This window comes from Protopterus annectens, chromosome 13.part0 (genome assembly GCF_019279795.1).
Source record: "Protopterus annectens isolate FY-2018-M chromosome 13.part0, PAN1.0, whole genome shotgun sequence".
Lineage (NCBI taxonomy): Eukaryota > Metazoa > Chordata > Ceratodontiformes > Protopteridae > Protopterus > Protopterus annectens.
In genome coordinates, this window is record NC_056747.1 from 287,138,126 (window position 1) to 287,154,544 (window position 16,419).

The window sequence follows — 16,419 nt, forward strand, 5'->3', positions numbered from 1 at the left end:
AATACACCACAGCCCGGTTACCTGACCAGGTTAACAGAAGCCTAACTCTCAGATCCATTGCTATGGCTTGCAAGGTGAGAAACACTGCTTTTGATCTGAGCCAGTTTATGAGACTGCCCTTAGTTTCGTTGTCCTGTTCTTTCTGCACAAGTGAGGAGTGAAGGTGGGCTTCCTAACTTACTGATAAAATATCCATCACCACAGTTTGTGATGGGTTCAGTTGGAGGAAGAGAAGTCCCACACTAAGCCTTGATGGCACCATCTACCACTCTAGAGCCTTGTTAAGGGTCTAACAAAGATAAGATCCATGACATCATGTTGATTACAGCAACTGGCATCTCACCATCCAGTGCTGCACCTTCATCTGCAGGTATATGAATCAGCCTGTGAAGAAAATTGTCAACCATAAAACCCAAGAAGTACAGGTGGGTCTGTACTTGCACACACTGCTGCAGTCTTAACCAGACTGCCAAGGCTATGACTTCCAAGGCCTCTCAGAAGGTAGGAATGACCGATGCTGAAATATGCCCAGCTGTACCCTAGTAAAGGCAATTGTGTGCTGGAATGAATTTGGACTTCTTCCAGTATATGGTGATTCCTAGAATCTACAATCATGGCAGGGCCAAGTAAGGACAGTACTAGTGAATCCAAAAAATAATCCCAGAACTCCCATGCACTGCTTTGCCATCTTGTCCAGTAGTACAATCCTAGCGCAATGTAGCAGCATAAGCACGACTGCTTGGAGAGTCACTAGCTAGAGCTTGAATAACACTATCACTAAAACTGCTGAGGTCCAGGATGACAGACAGATGTCTTCTACGAAACAAGAAGTGGAAGGAGAACACCCTGCCCTCTCTCCTTCTGGAGGAGGAATAGGCTCTGTAGCCCCTCTGAGGAGTGCATCCTTGGCATGTATCAGAAGCTCTACAAAGACAGCCTAGTTTCTTAGCAAATTATCTTTCTAGGGGAGGGCTCATCTAATCTGACATGTCTAAAACAACTTGTCCGTGATAATGTTTCTTCAGTCTGCAGCAACATCAGAGAACCATCCTCCTCGCCCACTGACAAACCCTCATCGCATCTCAACATAGGGGGGTAGGACCCGATTCCTCGCTGTTTGTTGATGTACCAAACTACTGACATGATGTCCATTTGGTTAGCAATCGTTCCCAGAGGAAGAAAGCTGTGGAGTTCCTGCAATGGTAGAAGAACTGTTGTCATCACCAGTACACTGATATGCAACTTGGTCTCCTGGGACGTCCATGTGCATTGAACTGTTCAACCCAGAAAATTCCCACCCACCCTAGCTGGGAGAAATCTGTGGTCAACGTGGAGTTTGGGGATGGAAGGATGAATGGATGTCCTTGAGTAACATATGCAGAGTGAAGCCACCAAAGCAGAGATTCCTTGCACACTTGTGACAATTTTATGGGAAGACTGACAGGATTCCTGAATAGTGACCATTAAACTGCTAGCATCCACTGCAATATCCTGATGTGGAAACTAGCTATGGCAGGAAAGTTATTGTGGCTGGCATTGAACCCAATGCCCCAAGAATTAAACTGGCTGGAGACTGAGGTATGGTTAATATTTGTCTGATATAACTTCTTAGATTTGTTACCCCGTTTGTTGTCAGATAAGTACACGATGTCCTTGTATTCAGATGAACCTCAATGAAATCTATGACCTGAACCGGATCCAACTGGGATTTCTGCATGTTGATAGTTATCTCTAAAGTTGAGGCTATCTGTAGTAAGTAGTCTCTGGCTTGAATGAGTAGATGCCTGGTTGGAGCATGTAAAGTGAGTCAGACAGTTTAATACCCTCAAGGAGAATGTGGAAGAGGTGTAAACTCTTTTGCCAAGTCTGTCCAATGCCCGGGAGTCTCTATTCAAGGGACGGACAGAAGAGCTCTCCTGGGCAAGCTCCTTCTTGGTGGCTGCAGCAACAACCATGACATGTACATGGGTACCCTTGGCCCAAAACAACTCATCTGTGGGGGCAGTGAAATCTTGTTTGCTTGTTTTGGGATTGGCTCTACTGTGTCTGGTTCTTTTCAAACTCTGGAAAACACCAGCTGGATCAGTGGGTCGACTGGGGGGGGGGGGCACCCAGGTAGCAGATGGGCCAGATCCAAAAGCTTCCCACAACACAGATTCCTCCAGGGAAGGGTTCTGGGCTGACCAACCACCCCTCTGACGCAGGAATTCTAAGATGTCTCCAAAGGAAATGTCGAGTGGTGACTTTGGGGACCCTTCCCCTTCTCAAGATCAATGTCTATGGTAACTGTTCTGTAGGGGAATCAATGTGTCTCCTTTTACACAGCCTCTTCTGAGGGACCTCCTATGGTGGGATGCTCTGGGGAGGTGGGTTCCATCGTGGGGAGAGAGTGGAAGTTTTGGGGAACCAGCTGTCCAAGTGGCAGAACGGGGGTGTCGAGCACCAGGCTAGTATGGGTGGAGGGAGGTACCATGACAGAGAGCGCAGAGGGTCTCCCTGGATGGAAGAGAACCCATTCCATTATTTCAAAAGCCGAAGGGCTCTGAACCAAGACCTGTCCCACCGGGACTGAAGCCACCAAAGCAGACACCCCACAGAGAGCTCAAGCCTTTTTCTCCAAAGGGGGAGTCAGAGACGAGCTGTCGAAAGGTGAAGCTCTAAGGGGAAGTGAAGGCTCCAAAAGTTTTGGAGTCGATGCCCTCCCCCAGAACTAACCTCAACTCTATAGCTCCAAGACATGCTTGGAATTGAAGCCAATGGAGCCAAGTGGGTCGGGTAAATAGTTGGAGGTAAAGAGGACAACTCTATCAGCTCCGACACCCTGGCGCCGGGGACCAATAGCACCAAACACTCCAAAACCGAAGGACAGATCAGAGAAGGAGCAATGGCTAGAAAGATGAAACCCTCACAGATGGATCCAGACATGGATGAAGTGGACACAAGCCCCACCTGAATCTGGGTCTCAAGGAACTACCTCATCGGTCTGCCAACATCCTTGGAGGAAAGGCTTTGGGAAGACCTGGAAGAAGCTGATGATGGTGGTCATGAAGTTCTCCTGGGAGAGCGAGATCTTGGGGCATGTTCTGTCGGCGCCAAGATAGGAGCTGCCCCAATAGAAGCCAACATCAAAGGAGAGTCACTTAGACCTGGGCAATGGTAAGCGACCGGGGGGGAGGAGAAGTTGTTGGAACCAAGCTCGAGCCAATAGAGTCAGTTCCGGCAATTTCAGAGCCTTCTTGGGAGATTCCAAGGCAGGCCGCATGGGAGAGAGCTTCCTGCTCTCCTTGGGTCTCTTAGAAGGGGGTTGAGACCTTGAAGTAGACACTACCCTCGAAGTGGAGGAAGGAGGAAGCATGCCTTTCAGCACAAGCTTGCTCTTCCTATCCGCCAGATCCCGGGGATGAAAGACTTTACAGATCTCGCAAGGGGCCTGAAGGTGGGTAGGCCCCAAGCAATAAACACACGCCTTGTGGGCATCAGAGAGAGGCATCTCCCATCCACAGGATTTGTATTTTTTAAAACCCAAAGGTTTCTGCTCAGACGCACTGAAAGGAAAAGGGCAGAAAAGAGAAAGTACAGTTGTGTACACTTATAAATGTAAATGTTTGAGTGTATTCACTGTTGCAGTCATCACATTTGGGTTATCCCTGCCAGGGTACCGCTCAGTCGGCCCAAATACCAGAGGCTTAGTATTTCTGCGTCGGTTGCTGTCACTCCAGGACTGACGTCAGGTCGTCAGTGGTATAAAAACAGGCAGCTGACACCATTACATCAGGTTTTTCTTGCCCTAAATGTCAGGAGCCCCCAATACGGAGATAGATTATGGTGAAAGGACACCACCAGTAGAAAGTAAATACCAAAAATTCCATGTAAGGGGAGAGAGAGAGACAAGGGGGATGGATGGAGGGAAACCAGGACTGCAACAGTGAATACACTCAAACATCTACATTTATGGTAAGTGCACACAACTGTACTATGTTCTTCGTGTTTCACTGTTGCAGTCATCACATTTGTGTTGATTCCCAAAGCTAAAGAAAAGGGTGGAGGCAGCCAAGAAGACTTGGGGGCTGACTAGGATGCCCTGCAAGACTGCAGTGGCAAAGCCTGCCCTGGATTTGGAGCAGATAGGCAGGTGGTAATGCTTGAGGGGTATGAACAAAAGTTCATGTTGCAGTCTCCAAGATGTCCCTAGTGGGGACCCCTCTGAGGAAAGCTGCAGAGGTGGAGGTTGCTCTGGTGGAATGTGTCCTGACCCCCTTGGGGGGAGGTTTTCCGTGCTATTTGTAGCAGAAATGAATGCAATGTGCTAACCGTTTCGAAATTGTTTGTTTGGATATGGCCTTGCCCTCTGCTCCTGCAGTGAATTTGACTAGCAATTGATCATTTTTTCTAAAAGATTTAGTCCTGTCTAGATAGAATCTGAGCTGTCTGTGCACGTCTAGAGAGTGCAGAATCATTTCCCCCCTGTTTTGTGGGTTAGGGAAAAAAGTGGACAATGAATGGATTGGTTGAGAGCCACAATGGACACCACTTTTGGCATGAAGGATGGGTTAGTCCTGAGGGAGACCCTGTCAGCATGGAAAATGATGAATGGCTCTACAGCCATAAGTGCATGTAAGCTCTAATACTCTTCTAGCTGAAGTAATGGCCAGAAGCAAGACTGTCTTTCAAGAGAGAAATTTTAACTCTGCTGAAGCTGCAGGTTCAAAGGGGGGCAGGGTGAGCTTTTCCAACACAAAGTCTAGGTCCCAAGCTGGGGTAGGAGCTCTTCTGGGTGGCCTCAAGTTGTTATGCCCTCTTAGGAAGTGTTTGATGAAAGGGTACGTGAAAAGAGGTGGCTCTGTGCTGAAATGAGCAGAGAAGGCAGAGGCATGAATTTTAATAGAAGAGAAGGATAGACCCTTGTGTAGTAGATCTGCCAGGTAATCCAGGATGAGAGGTAGGGTGGGCTGTGCCATTCCGGCTCCCTTAGCCTGGATCCGGTGCAAAACCTTTTCCACTTGTCAGCATAAGACTTTCTAGTGCTGGGGTGTCTGGCCTCACGTAGAACATCTAGAACTTGTTTGCTTAGACTGGCAGCTTGAGGAGAGGTCAGGGAATAAAGCCAGACTGCCAGATTGAGGGTCTGCAATTGGGGATGCATGAATTCTCCATTCCTCTGGGTCAGGAGTGTTGGGATCTGAGGTAGGTGCCATGGTGGAAGGGGTGACAGGCTGTGCAGCAGTGGGTACCAGTGCCGCCATGGCCAGTCTGGGGCAATCGGGATTGCCCTCGGTTTTTCCTCCCTTATTTTGAGCAGTACCCTTGAAATGAGTGGTAGAGGGGGAAATGCATAGACTGAGAGGTTTACCCACTGGAAGGAGAGAGCATCCACTTTCCAGGCCTTGCTGTGAGGTTCTCTGGTGCAGAATTTGCTGAGCTGATGATTGGAGTGGGAGGCAAAGAGTTCTACCTTCGGGTTGCCCCATTTCTAGGCAACAAGGGTGAAGGTTCTTTGGTCTAGCTGCCACTCATGCAGGTCTAGCAGGTTCTGCTTAGGTTGTCTGCCAGAGAGTTTAGAGAGCCTGGCAGGAATTGTGCCAACAGGTGTAGCTGCATGGCTGTGGCCATGTGCCAAAGGGTCATGGCAAGCCTGCAGACGATAAGAGTGAGTCCCTGCCTGCTTGCTGATGTACCACATCACCTTGGTGTTTGTTTTGATCAGCAGAGGCCCCAGGGAGAGTAGGGGTCTGAAAGCTGTCGGGGCATGCTGAACAGCTAACATCTCTTTTTGGTTGATGTGCAGATGTATATGATTTGGGCTCCATTGGGCTTGAATGCACCTGCCGTCCAGGTTGCACCCCAGGCATAGTCTAATGCATCTGTGGTGAGGGTCTGGGCGGTGTGGGGTAGTGAGAAGGGAAGTCCCTTGTTGTGTTAGCATGCTGCTGCCCACCAAAGAAAATCTTTCCTTAGACAAGGTACCATTGGTATAAGAGTTTCCAGGTCTTGTGAGTGCTGACACCAAAGGCATTTTAGTATTATTGTAGTTTCCTTATATGCAGTCTGGCATATGGACTGAGTAGAATTCAAGAAACCACGAACCCTAGAGCTTGCAGGATTTTCCTTGCGGATAACTAGGTCCTGGTGGCTAGTTGAGAGAAGTAGGTTGTCAGGTAGGTTTGTTTTTCTGGTGTAAGGAATGCCATCTGGGATGCTGTGTCTAGGCTTGCTCCCAGGAATACAATTTTTTGTGTGGGTACTAGTTTTGATTTCTTTTTGTTGCTAGTATACCCCCGGGAGGTCAGTAGGTCCTTTACAAAGTTCAGGTGCTTTAGCAGCTTCTCCTGACTGTCTGCTTGAATCAGGCAGTCGTCTAAGTATGGTTAAATTTGAATATTTCTTTGCCTGCAAAATGCAATGGTGGGAGCCAGACATTTTGTGAAAACTCTGGGAGCAGTGGATAAGCCAAAGGGAAGTGCAGATAACTAAAAGTGCAGTGATCTTGCTCTGAAACATAGGTTTTTCCTGCAGGATTCCCTGATTGGGATGTGTAGGTAGGCCTCTTTTAGGTCTAGGGTGGCTAGCCAAGCATCCCTGGAAAGCATAGGAAGAAGCTGCTGGAGGGTGAGCATTTTGAATTTTGGTATCACCAGAAAGGTGTTTAGAATGGAGGATGGGGTGCCATGTGCCCTCTTTTCTGGGTACCAGAAAGAGTCTGGAGTAGAAACCTTGGCCTGTCTGTTCTGCAGGAACATGCTCTATTGCCCTCGTAGAGAGAAGGGAAAGGACTTGCTTTTTGGCCTCTGCCCACTGGTTTGGGGGAAGATCTGGGAACTCTTTTGGGGTTGGCAGCGTGTGAAAATAAAATTTGTGTCCCTGGGACACTATGTTGAGGACTCAGTGGTCGTTGATAATGGTGGCCCAGTTGCTTGCATAGAAGAAGAGTTTTCCTCCTAGAGGCAAGTGCAGGTGGGCAGAGGGAGGGGGTGGAGGTGTAAAGTCATTGTGAGCTCTTACCATAAGGGGGTGGCTTTGCACTCCCTGGTTTTGAAGAGAAGGAGCTCCATTGCTTAGATCTCTGCATTCCCTGGGGCTGTTGTCTGGCGGGCCTTCTTCCCCTGGGTCTGGGCCGTGCTGACCTGGGGGGGCAGGAAAGGACCAGTGCTTGGAGGGGCAATGCCTACTGAACCTCGGTGGCTGGACCTGCAAGAAGTCTTTAACTGTCTGCATAGATTTAGCTTTTTCTTCTGGTGCTGCGGTAGCGTTGTCGCCTCACAGTTAGACATTGCCCTCTCGATTCTCAGAGTGTCTTCTGTGTGGCGACATGCGTGAATGGGCGTTCCTTCGTTGAAGGTTGTGCGTTAGGCCTGGCAAGCCAACACGTAAAACTCTACTGCCAATCATTAGCGGACCGGAGTTCCGCTGTGGCGACCCCTAACCGGGAAAAGCCTAAAGACACAAACAAACTTCCATCTTTTTTAGGACCTCTTCTAACTTGGTGCAAAATAAGTTGTCTTTGTGCAACGGTGTGTCCAATAATTTGGATTTGACATGGTCTGGCAAGGTCTGTTCCTTATGCCAAGCATGTCTTCTAAGTACAGAACCAGTAACTGCTGGCCTGCAAGATGCTTCTAGGTCATCAAAACCACACTGTAAGGTGTGCTTAGTTACTTGACTTGCAGAATGCATTAACTCTTGTAACGCTTTATTTTCTGCACAAGCAGGGAAAGAAGATATTTTTTGAGAAGTTCCATGGTATGCTGCTGATATTTCAGCATATGGAACTGACAATTTAATGCTCTAATAGCAAGAGTAGCAGAGGTGTATACTTTTTTATAAATACCGCAGTAGAAAATCAAAAGGATGCACCCTGGAAAAAAATGAAGGTTTAATTGGGTGAAGTTTCATGTATTAAAGAAAAGTTGCTGAATAAAGAAACTCTTTTTATTTTAAAATACAATACTTTGGAACCTCATGGGTTTAATAAGGAAGTAAATTGGAAACATGTAATTTAGTATATTAATTAATAGTTTAATCGACTGATTAATTGAATTTGATTTTATATATGTGTATAAATACTGATGGAAATGTGAATGAATTTGTACTTACTGAAGGCTTGGTGCTAAACTTTGCTTCCGCTAAGTTGGAATTAAATTGCTGTGACTGTTGCTTTGAGTCTCGTGCCTGTGATTTTCTACTGTGGTATTTATATTTTCACTTCCATTTGTGGTATTTGGATATATGGCAACGGACCCTGGCAATAATATCCCTAGAATTCTGAGAGAGGATGCCGGAGAAGGTTCACACTGCTCACAACGATCTATGGAGCACTATATTCTTCCCAGAAATGAAAAAAAACTACATCTGCTAAGATGGCTGAAACTACATCTGCTACTGTGGTGACTGATGCCTGGGACCAGTATGAAGGTGAGCATGGACGACGCTTTAATACTCTATTTGAGATGGTGGGTTCCAGTGGATGAAATATTTTTCCTGCTGAAGTCCGGGAACTGTGTGAAAAATTGGAGGGCTTGCTATGGAAAGAAACTAATACACATTTAAACATTTTGTGCCTGAAAAGGTATGTGGAATTAGATATAGTCCCGAGGGGATTAAGGGCATTTAAATCCCCTACCACACCTTTTGATTCAACAAATAAGGAAGACTTGTTCAAACAAAGGTAGTTAGCAGCGGCACATCATTGTGCCATGGAATGGGTGAAAATTCTCGTAGAAAGAGACTTGTTAAATCAACAAAAACTAAAAGAGGAAGCTAAACGGGTTAGCTCCGACCTACAAAAGTGCCTCAATGGTTCAAAAATGATGAATTACCGGGGAATATAAATAAAAAATTGATTACTTTGAAAAATGTACTTGTGGAAAGGAAAAGCAAATAAAATCACAGGGGATATTAGGGATTATAACAATGAAACGGCATTTCTATGGAAACGCAAACGTAATAGACTGGCGCGAACACAAGGTGGAGCTATGAACCAAAGAAATACATCAGCTAAAGCTTCTGTGTTTTTTGCTACTTCTGAAGAAACAGATGGCACTACAGAAGGAGAATTTTAATGTTCTGACAGAAGCTATGTTTAGGGAAGTTAAGAAGTACTGGAAAAGTACTGCGGTGGTGGTGCTGAGGTAGCGTTGTCGCCTCACAGTAAGATGTTGTCCTGTTCGATTCTCAGCTAGAGCGTCTTCTGTGTGGAGACGTGTGAATGGGCGTACCTTCGTTGAAGGTTGTGCGTCAGAGCTGGCAACTCAGCACGTAAAAATCTACTGCCAATCATTAGCGGACTGGAGTTCCTCTGTGGAGACCCCTAACCAGGAAAAAGCCGAAAGACAAAAAAAAAAAAAAAAAAAAGAAGTACTGGAAAATGATAATGATAAAGATTTGAAATATTTGTTAAAAAATCAGATAAAAGTTTCTTGTAGAAGAAGTAGAAACTTGGGTGACATTGCAGTACATAATTGTTTTATACCATGTGAAACTGTCATATACCCTAGAGTAAAGATAAAAAAGTAGGTACCATGGCTTGTAAAAAGTGCTGTGTGTGTAGACATGTTGTGGCAGCTTTTCCAAAAATTAATGGTGTCAGATTTACCCCTAAAGATTCTTATACATATGGTACTGAAGAAGTAATTTATGCTCTCAGGTGTAGCTGTAACCTATATTATATAGGAGAAACAGGGAGAGCTTTCAAAATGCGTATGTAAGAACACATAAGGGACATTAAAAATTGTAAAATAGTCCTTTGGGACAGCATTTTATAATTGCACACAATGCTAAACCAGATTGTTTACAAGGATGCATCCTGGAAAAAACGAAGGTTTCATTAGGTGAAGTTTTATGTATTAAAGAAAAGTTGTTGAAAAAGGAAACTATTTTGAAATACAATACTTTGGAACCTCATGGGTTAAATAAGGAAGTAAACTGGAAATATGTAATTATGTATGTTAATTAATAGTTTGATTGATTGTTTAATTGAATTTGATTTTATATGTGTATAAATACTGATGGAAATGTGAATGAATTTGTACTCATTAAAGGCTTGGTGCCGCAGCGCTAAGTTGGAATTAAATTGCTGTGACTGCTGCTTTGAGTCTTGTGTCCGTGATTTTCTACTGTGGTATTTATATTTTCACTTCCATTTGTGGTATTTGTGTATACTTTTTTACCCCATCTGTCTAATGCTCGGGCATCTCTATCTGAAGGGGTGGGATTTTTAGCTGAAGTTGCTTTGATTCCTTTAGGTCTTTGAAAAATGACCTCAGGGTTAACAGTAGGATTTTTGAAAAGAAATTTGAGAGAGTCAGAGACTCTATAGTACCTGTCAGGTTTCCTTGCAGCAGGAGGGAGGGATGTCAGGGGTCAGACTGCATTCCATAAAAACATCATCCACAACATCCAGGACAGGAAGAATGGCCAGAGGTCTGTGCTGTGGAAGATCTAAGAATTCCCAGAGTCTTTTTTGACTGAGGGTAGTCCTGACATTCCCATTGGAAATGCTCCATTAAAGTATGTAGGGTTTCCCAAAAGAAAAAAGTCCTCGGGTGGAGAGGCTGAAGGGATGGATTCCTCTGCATCAGAATCCTCATAAGCAGAGAGGGGTTGCATACCTTCATATTCAGATGCATCAGTCATCGGACTCCTGTTCCGATAAAACTACTGGGAACAAGTCTCTTTTTCATTTGGAAGGGGTAGCCTGGCTTCCCATGATAAGCATTATAAGGTCTTCCGCCATTTTAAGCATTTGAGACTGAGGCAAGGAAGCAGGGGACTGAGTTTGGGTCGTCAGTTTTTTGGGTGTGGTTCTTACCCTGGGCCTTAGAAACTCTGTAGTTTTCGAAAGAATTGTAGACGCAAAAGAAGTCATTGGTCTGTGTCGAGTATCAGTAATGCAAAGTACTTCCTCGGAAGCCGTTGACTGCTCTGCGGCTCTGGACCTATCCAAGGTAGAGACATCTGCAGGATCCTTAGTCGACTAAGAGTCTCGCGGCATACCGGACTCCAAAAGGGTCTCAGTAACAGGACCAGAGAACTAACGGCTAGCTTAACGGAAGCATCATCAGCAGGTTTGGACCTGTGCGGTCTGTCTCTGTTTTTCTCCTTACGTTTTTTCAGAAGACTGGTTGTCGGATGGCTTACTGAAGCCATATCGGAAGTTGAGGACTGACAGCGAAAATATCTAGCTACAATAAGGGCCCAACGACGTATAGTTCTGGCATTGCACAAAGCACAAAAGCGACAGCGGGGGACGTCATGGTCTGGGCCTAAACAAGTGACGCAGTAGGAATGAAAGTCTCAGTGTGGTATTTGCTTTCCACAGGCGAGACAATTGTTAACTGTTTCTGACATCGGTTAGAGCAAGAAAAAAGGATCCCCAATGGGGTACTTAGCTTTAGAAGACTTAATCTTTAATTTGGAAACAAAAAACTCAGGTAGAGGCCAACCGGCACTCGTGCGGACTGCTTCTGCTTCGGGCTCCTCGGCAAGAAAGACTGATGTAATGGCGTCGGCTGCCTGTTTTTTTTATACCAATGAAGACCTGAAGTCAGTCCTGGAGCAACAACAACCCACACAGGAATACTACACCTGTGGTACTCAGGCTGACTGAGGGCTACCCTGGCAGGGATAACCCAAATGTGATGATTGCAACAGTGAAACACGAATAACATCTTTTTTTTATAAAGGGATAAGAAAGGAGGAAAACCAAATGACAAAAACGCAATTATGGATAGAAAAGGCGGGAAGAACAGGATACAGTCTTTAAACTAAGATTTCTATTTTAACTAGAAAAAAGTTTACAAAAGAAAAGGGTAGGAACTAGATGCATAAAAGAAAATAAAGGTTAAGGCACGCACAGACCAACAAACACCAAAACACTAAAGACACGCTCACAGCCACAGGAACTCACTGCTGATGCTAAGTGCAGCAAACAGGATCTTAGATACATTGGGGCATTATGGGTATAGGGAGGAGTTCAAGGCAGGAAGCTCAAGCTGTAAAAAAGCAGCCAATCATTTGCAAGGTTTGGAACTGAGAACCACAGTTAATGAAATGAAGAGAACATCAGATCTAAGCTTTGGTGTCCTGAAGGTTGTTGACAGCTCAATATTCTCGGCCAAAATCATAAGTAACCAGAATTTGTTCAACTAAAATGGAAAACAGATAATACTTCACTTTTACAGCTGCTCTTTTACTACACAGGTATTAAAACAGTAGCATACCACATACAATATGTAGGATGGTATTACTTTTGACCACTGTTTATCAGCATGACAGCTTCCTGGAAGAAGCATGGCTACACACTGAGTGAACTCTACTTCATAAAAACACAAATCCACCGTCAGTACACACTTTATTGCAAATGTGTACATAGCCCACAGACTCAGTGTGCCACTCAAGCACAGCCAATAAGGCAAAACAATGTACCCTACACACTAGTCATAGGTGACTCTATAGTCAGGCACATTGATGTCCCCACTCACCAGGCTAAACAAGGAGAAGGTTACTGTCAGCTGCTTGTCAGGTGCCAGGATCCGCCACATAACGCATGCACTCAGGTCACTCCACAACAAGTACAAATATGACACTTTCATTGTCCATATTGGTGTGAATGACCTGAGATGTACCTCCCTGGACTACATGAAAAGAGACATGGAAGAGCTCTCCGATCTTGTAGCCCAGGCAGGTATGACCCTAGCCCTGTGTAGTATTCTGCCATCGCCCAGAATGATACCGCAGTACAAGTACAAAATGACTGACTTCAACAACTGGCTAAGCTTCCGGTGTCATTCTAAGGGGATCCAGTATCTGTCTGCTTGGGATGACATGGTCGACAGACCACGATGCTTTGCCACAGATGGCCTGCACCTGTCGCCCCTGGGATTCCGGATACTGGCTAAGGCTCTTGCTGCCCCTATAGTGCCTTTTTTAGGCAGGGTTCAAATAACAAATTCATCAACATAACAGGAACAGGCAAGCAAAAACTGAGGGTAATGCTACTCAATGCTAGAAGTCTAAATCTGAAAATGCACTCACTCGAGGCACTCCTTAAAATGGAGAACATCGATATCTGTGCAGTGACTCAGACCTGGTTCAAGGCTCCAGAGTGCACCCCTGCACTACCAGGCTATAAGTCATACCACACTTTTCGACCATGTAACCTGGACTGAAACACCAAAGGCGGAGGTGTGTCCATATTCATTAAGGATATCCACACCTCCAGGCTAGTTGCTCAGCATAATGCATCCGAGGTTATCCAAGTGCAACTAACTCTGGGCAAAACTGCAATCCAAATTGTAGCTTGCTACAGATCCCCCACCATGCCCCAGGATTCCCACTCCTCTTTTCTTGATGTACTGGAAAATATTAGGGTTCAACCAAACACCCTAATAATGGGCGACTTCAACTACCCCACCATTAACTGGGAAAACTTCTCGTGTACCAACTCCTTAGCTCAATGCTTTCTGGAATTCATAAACTCCAATGCCCTAGATCAACTTATCCACACCCCCACCAGGGACAACAATATCCTAGACCTAGTCATTACCAACATGAGTGACCGGTGTTCCACACCTGAAGTCAACTCCTCATTGGTCCAATCCGACCATAAGCTTATCACCCTTGATATCCACATCCCGCCCCCACCCCCATTAAGGAAACCACAGTAAAAAATTTCTCCAAAGCCAACTTCATGCTTCTTAAGACAGAAGTGGTGAACTTCATGACACCCATGCAGATAGACAATACAGTTACAACTGCTGAATCCTACACAAATGCACTCTATAAGCACTTACACGAGTGCATGGATCGTGCTATCCCAAACAGATCCAAGATGCTATCCTCCAAAAAAAGGAAGCCAATCTGGTGGTCCCCTGCCATAAACAAACTGTACAACAGAAGGAAAAAACTGTTACAAAAGAGAGTAAAATCCCATGAGTGGAGGAGCTCCCTGGTCAGCCTCAGAAAGAAGCTGAGATCCCTTATAAGATCCTCCAAAGCTAGCTACGAAAACAAAATTGCCACTAAATCCAAGGACAACCACAAAGCACTCTATAGCTATGTCAAGAATCTAGATGGCAGCACCCAGATCTGCTCTGAGTTACAGCACAAAGGCACAAAAATTACAGAACCAACTGATATTGCCAACATCCTGGCAGACAGTTTCAGTGATAACTTTACCCCCCTCTCACCCCCTAAAGGGCCCATATCTATACAGGAAGAATGCAGAGTAACTGTAATCACAACTACGCAGGTAAAAGCTGCACTCTCTAAAGCCAAAAACACAGCATCCATGAGACCGGACAACATCCCAGGCTGTGTTTTACAGGAACATCAGAACAAACTGGCTCCCTACTTAAGCCTCATGTTCAATAATAGCCTCGCATCAAGCTTTATGCCCACTGAATGGCGCACAGCAACAGTTATCCCACTCCACAAAGGGGGAGCCACCACTGATCCTGGGAACTATCGACCTATTAGCCTGACAAGCCTGGTCTGCAAGGCCATGGAACGTATCATCATGTAACTCAAACAAAGACATTGGTGACCTCCAAACTCTGGATCCCACGCAGTTCGGGTTTGTGAAAGGCAGATCATGCCTCCTGAACCTGATCGACTTCTTTGAGGCAGTCACCAAAGCCGTGGATGAGGGTAAGGTGGTCCACAAAGCCTATCTTGACCTCGCCAAGGCTTTCAACACCATCTCCCATTCTGGAATTATAACTAAACTCACTAAACTAGGTATAAATCCCTGCATCACAAGATGGGTTGCCAACTGGCTCACTGACAGAACCCACACTGTAAAAGTTGCAGACTCCAAATCTGACCTCAAAGCAATGACAAGTGGAGTACCACAGGGTTCCATCCTTGGACCTCTCCTGTTTGGTATCTACTTCTCTGAAGTACAGGCTAACACAGAAGGCCTCTGGCTAATGAAGTTCATAGATGACTGCAAACTAGGAGCCATAGTCAAGTCCCCAAATGATGTGGACATCCTACAGAAGGGCCTCACTGAGACAGATGCCTGGTGTCAGAGCCATGGCCTCAAGCTCAATGCCAAAAAGTGCAGTGTCATCCCCTTTGGTAAAAACTCTCTACCCATGAACTACCACATAGGCAGCAATCTACTTAACACCGAATGCGTGATAAGAGACCTTGGGACCCAGGTGGACAGTAGTCTCTCCTTTGATAGTCACATCGCCACAGTAGTCAGGAAGTCCTTCTAAGTGGCACACCTCATCATTAAAAGGGTCCTCATCCAGGAAAAAAGAGGTCACTGTTCCCCTCTACTCGACACTCATTAGACCCATTATAGAGTACAATGCCCCTTTTGGAATGTACCTCACAAGACATCTGCAGCAGCTGGAAAGGCCACAGTACTGGCCTCAAACAAATGCCCTACACTGACAGTCTCAAAAACTCCAGCTTTACTCCGTAGCATATCGCCTACTCTGAGGTGATCTCTACCTAACATATAAAGGTATGTCAAACCCAGAGCTGTTGGACATGCTACACCTAAAGAAATACCAATCCCTCAGAGCTACACGCTCTAGGGACCTAAACCTTGTCACCACAATAAACAGGACACGCTGGAGGGATAGATTCCTGTCCCAGAGACTTCCTATACTCTGGAACAAGCTACCCATCTATGTCAAGCAAAGTTCATCATTAGCACTCTTCAAGAAAAATCTTGATGAGTGGATGGGAAATAGGAAATATACCCCGGGGATCACTTCTGTGCTTCTGCTAGACAGTGGCACAGGAAAATAACTTTCTTGGGTGGCGTCAGCCATGGAACCTTGTTGGCTAGGCTTACGTAGGCTCTTGGGCAGATATCCTAGTACCTACCTATGAACCTATGATGGTGGATTTGTGTTTTTGTGAAGCTGCTTTGGTGTTTTCCAGTTACCATTGTATCAGCCTTACTTAGTCTTAACTCTGCTTCATCTCAGGTCACCTGAGCCACTCCAACATCTAATTACAGCTGTCCAGATCTTTACTTGAGGGTATGGGCTGCAATGGAGCTGGAACAGGAAGTACTGTAGCTAGAATAAAGCTCGTCTACAAGGCTCTCAAGCCTATTCCTGGAGCTGAGTTGATGAAGCATCTACACTACTACCTCACACTGGTTTACTGAAAGTACAGATGTGTAAAATCTTACCATAACAGTAGATGTCCTTCTCTTCACTGATGCAGTATTCATTACAATAGGGATCCTCTGACAAGGGTGGCCCATCATCAGGGCAGTATACCAAAGCCTTTAAGTTGCTTTATGGTATGCCGTACATCACATGAATGCTCTTTGCATAGTGTAGGGCATAAAGGTGATGTCCGATGTACCATCCTCAGAAATGAAAACCCCAGTAGGAATGCCAGTGCAAGGAGAAAAGAGGTAATCAGTACATCTTGAATAGAAAAGGACCAAGC

The 16,419-nt window shown here is 45.4% G+C and overlaps 1 protein-coding gene across 1 annotated transcript in view; it reads right to left on the minus strand.

Moving 5' to 3' along the window:
• Nucleotides 1-16,419, minus strand: part of CERS1 (ceramide synthase 1) — a 1,087,666-nt gene that overhangs the window by 296,283 nt on the left and 774,964 nt on the right. The gene's annotated exons all lie outside the window — the stretch shown is intronic.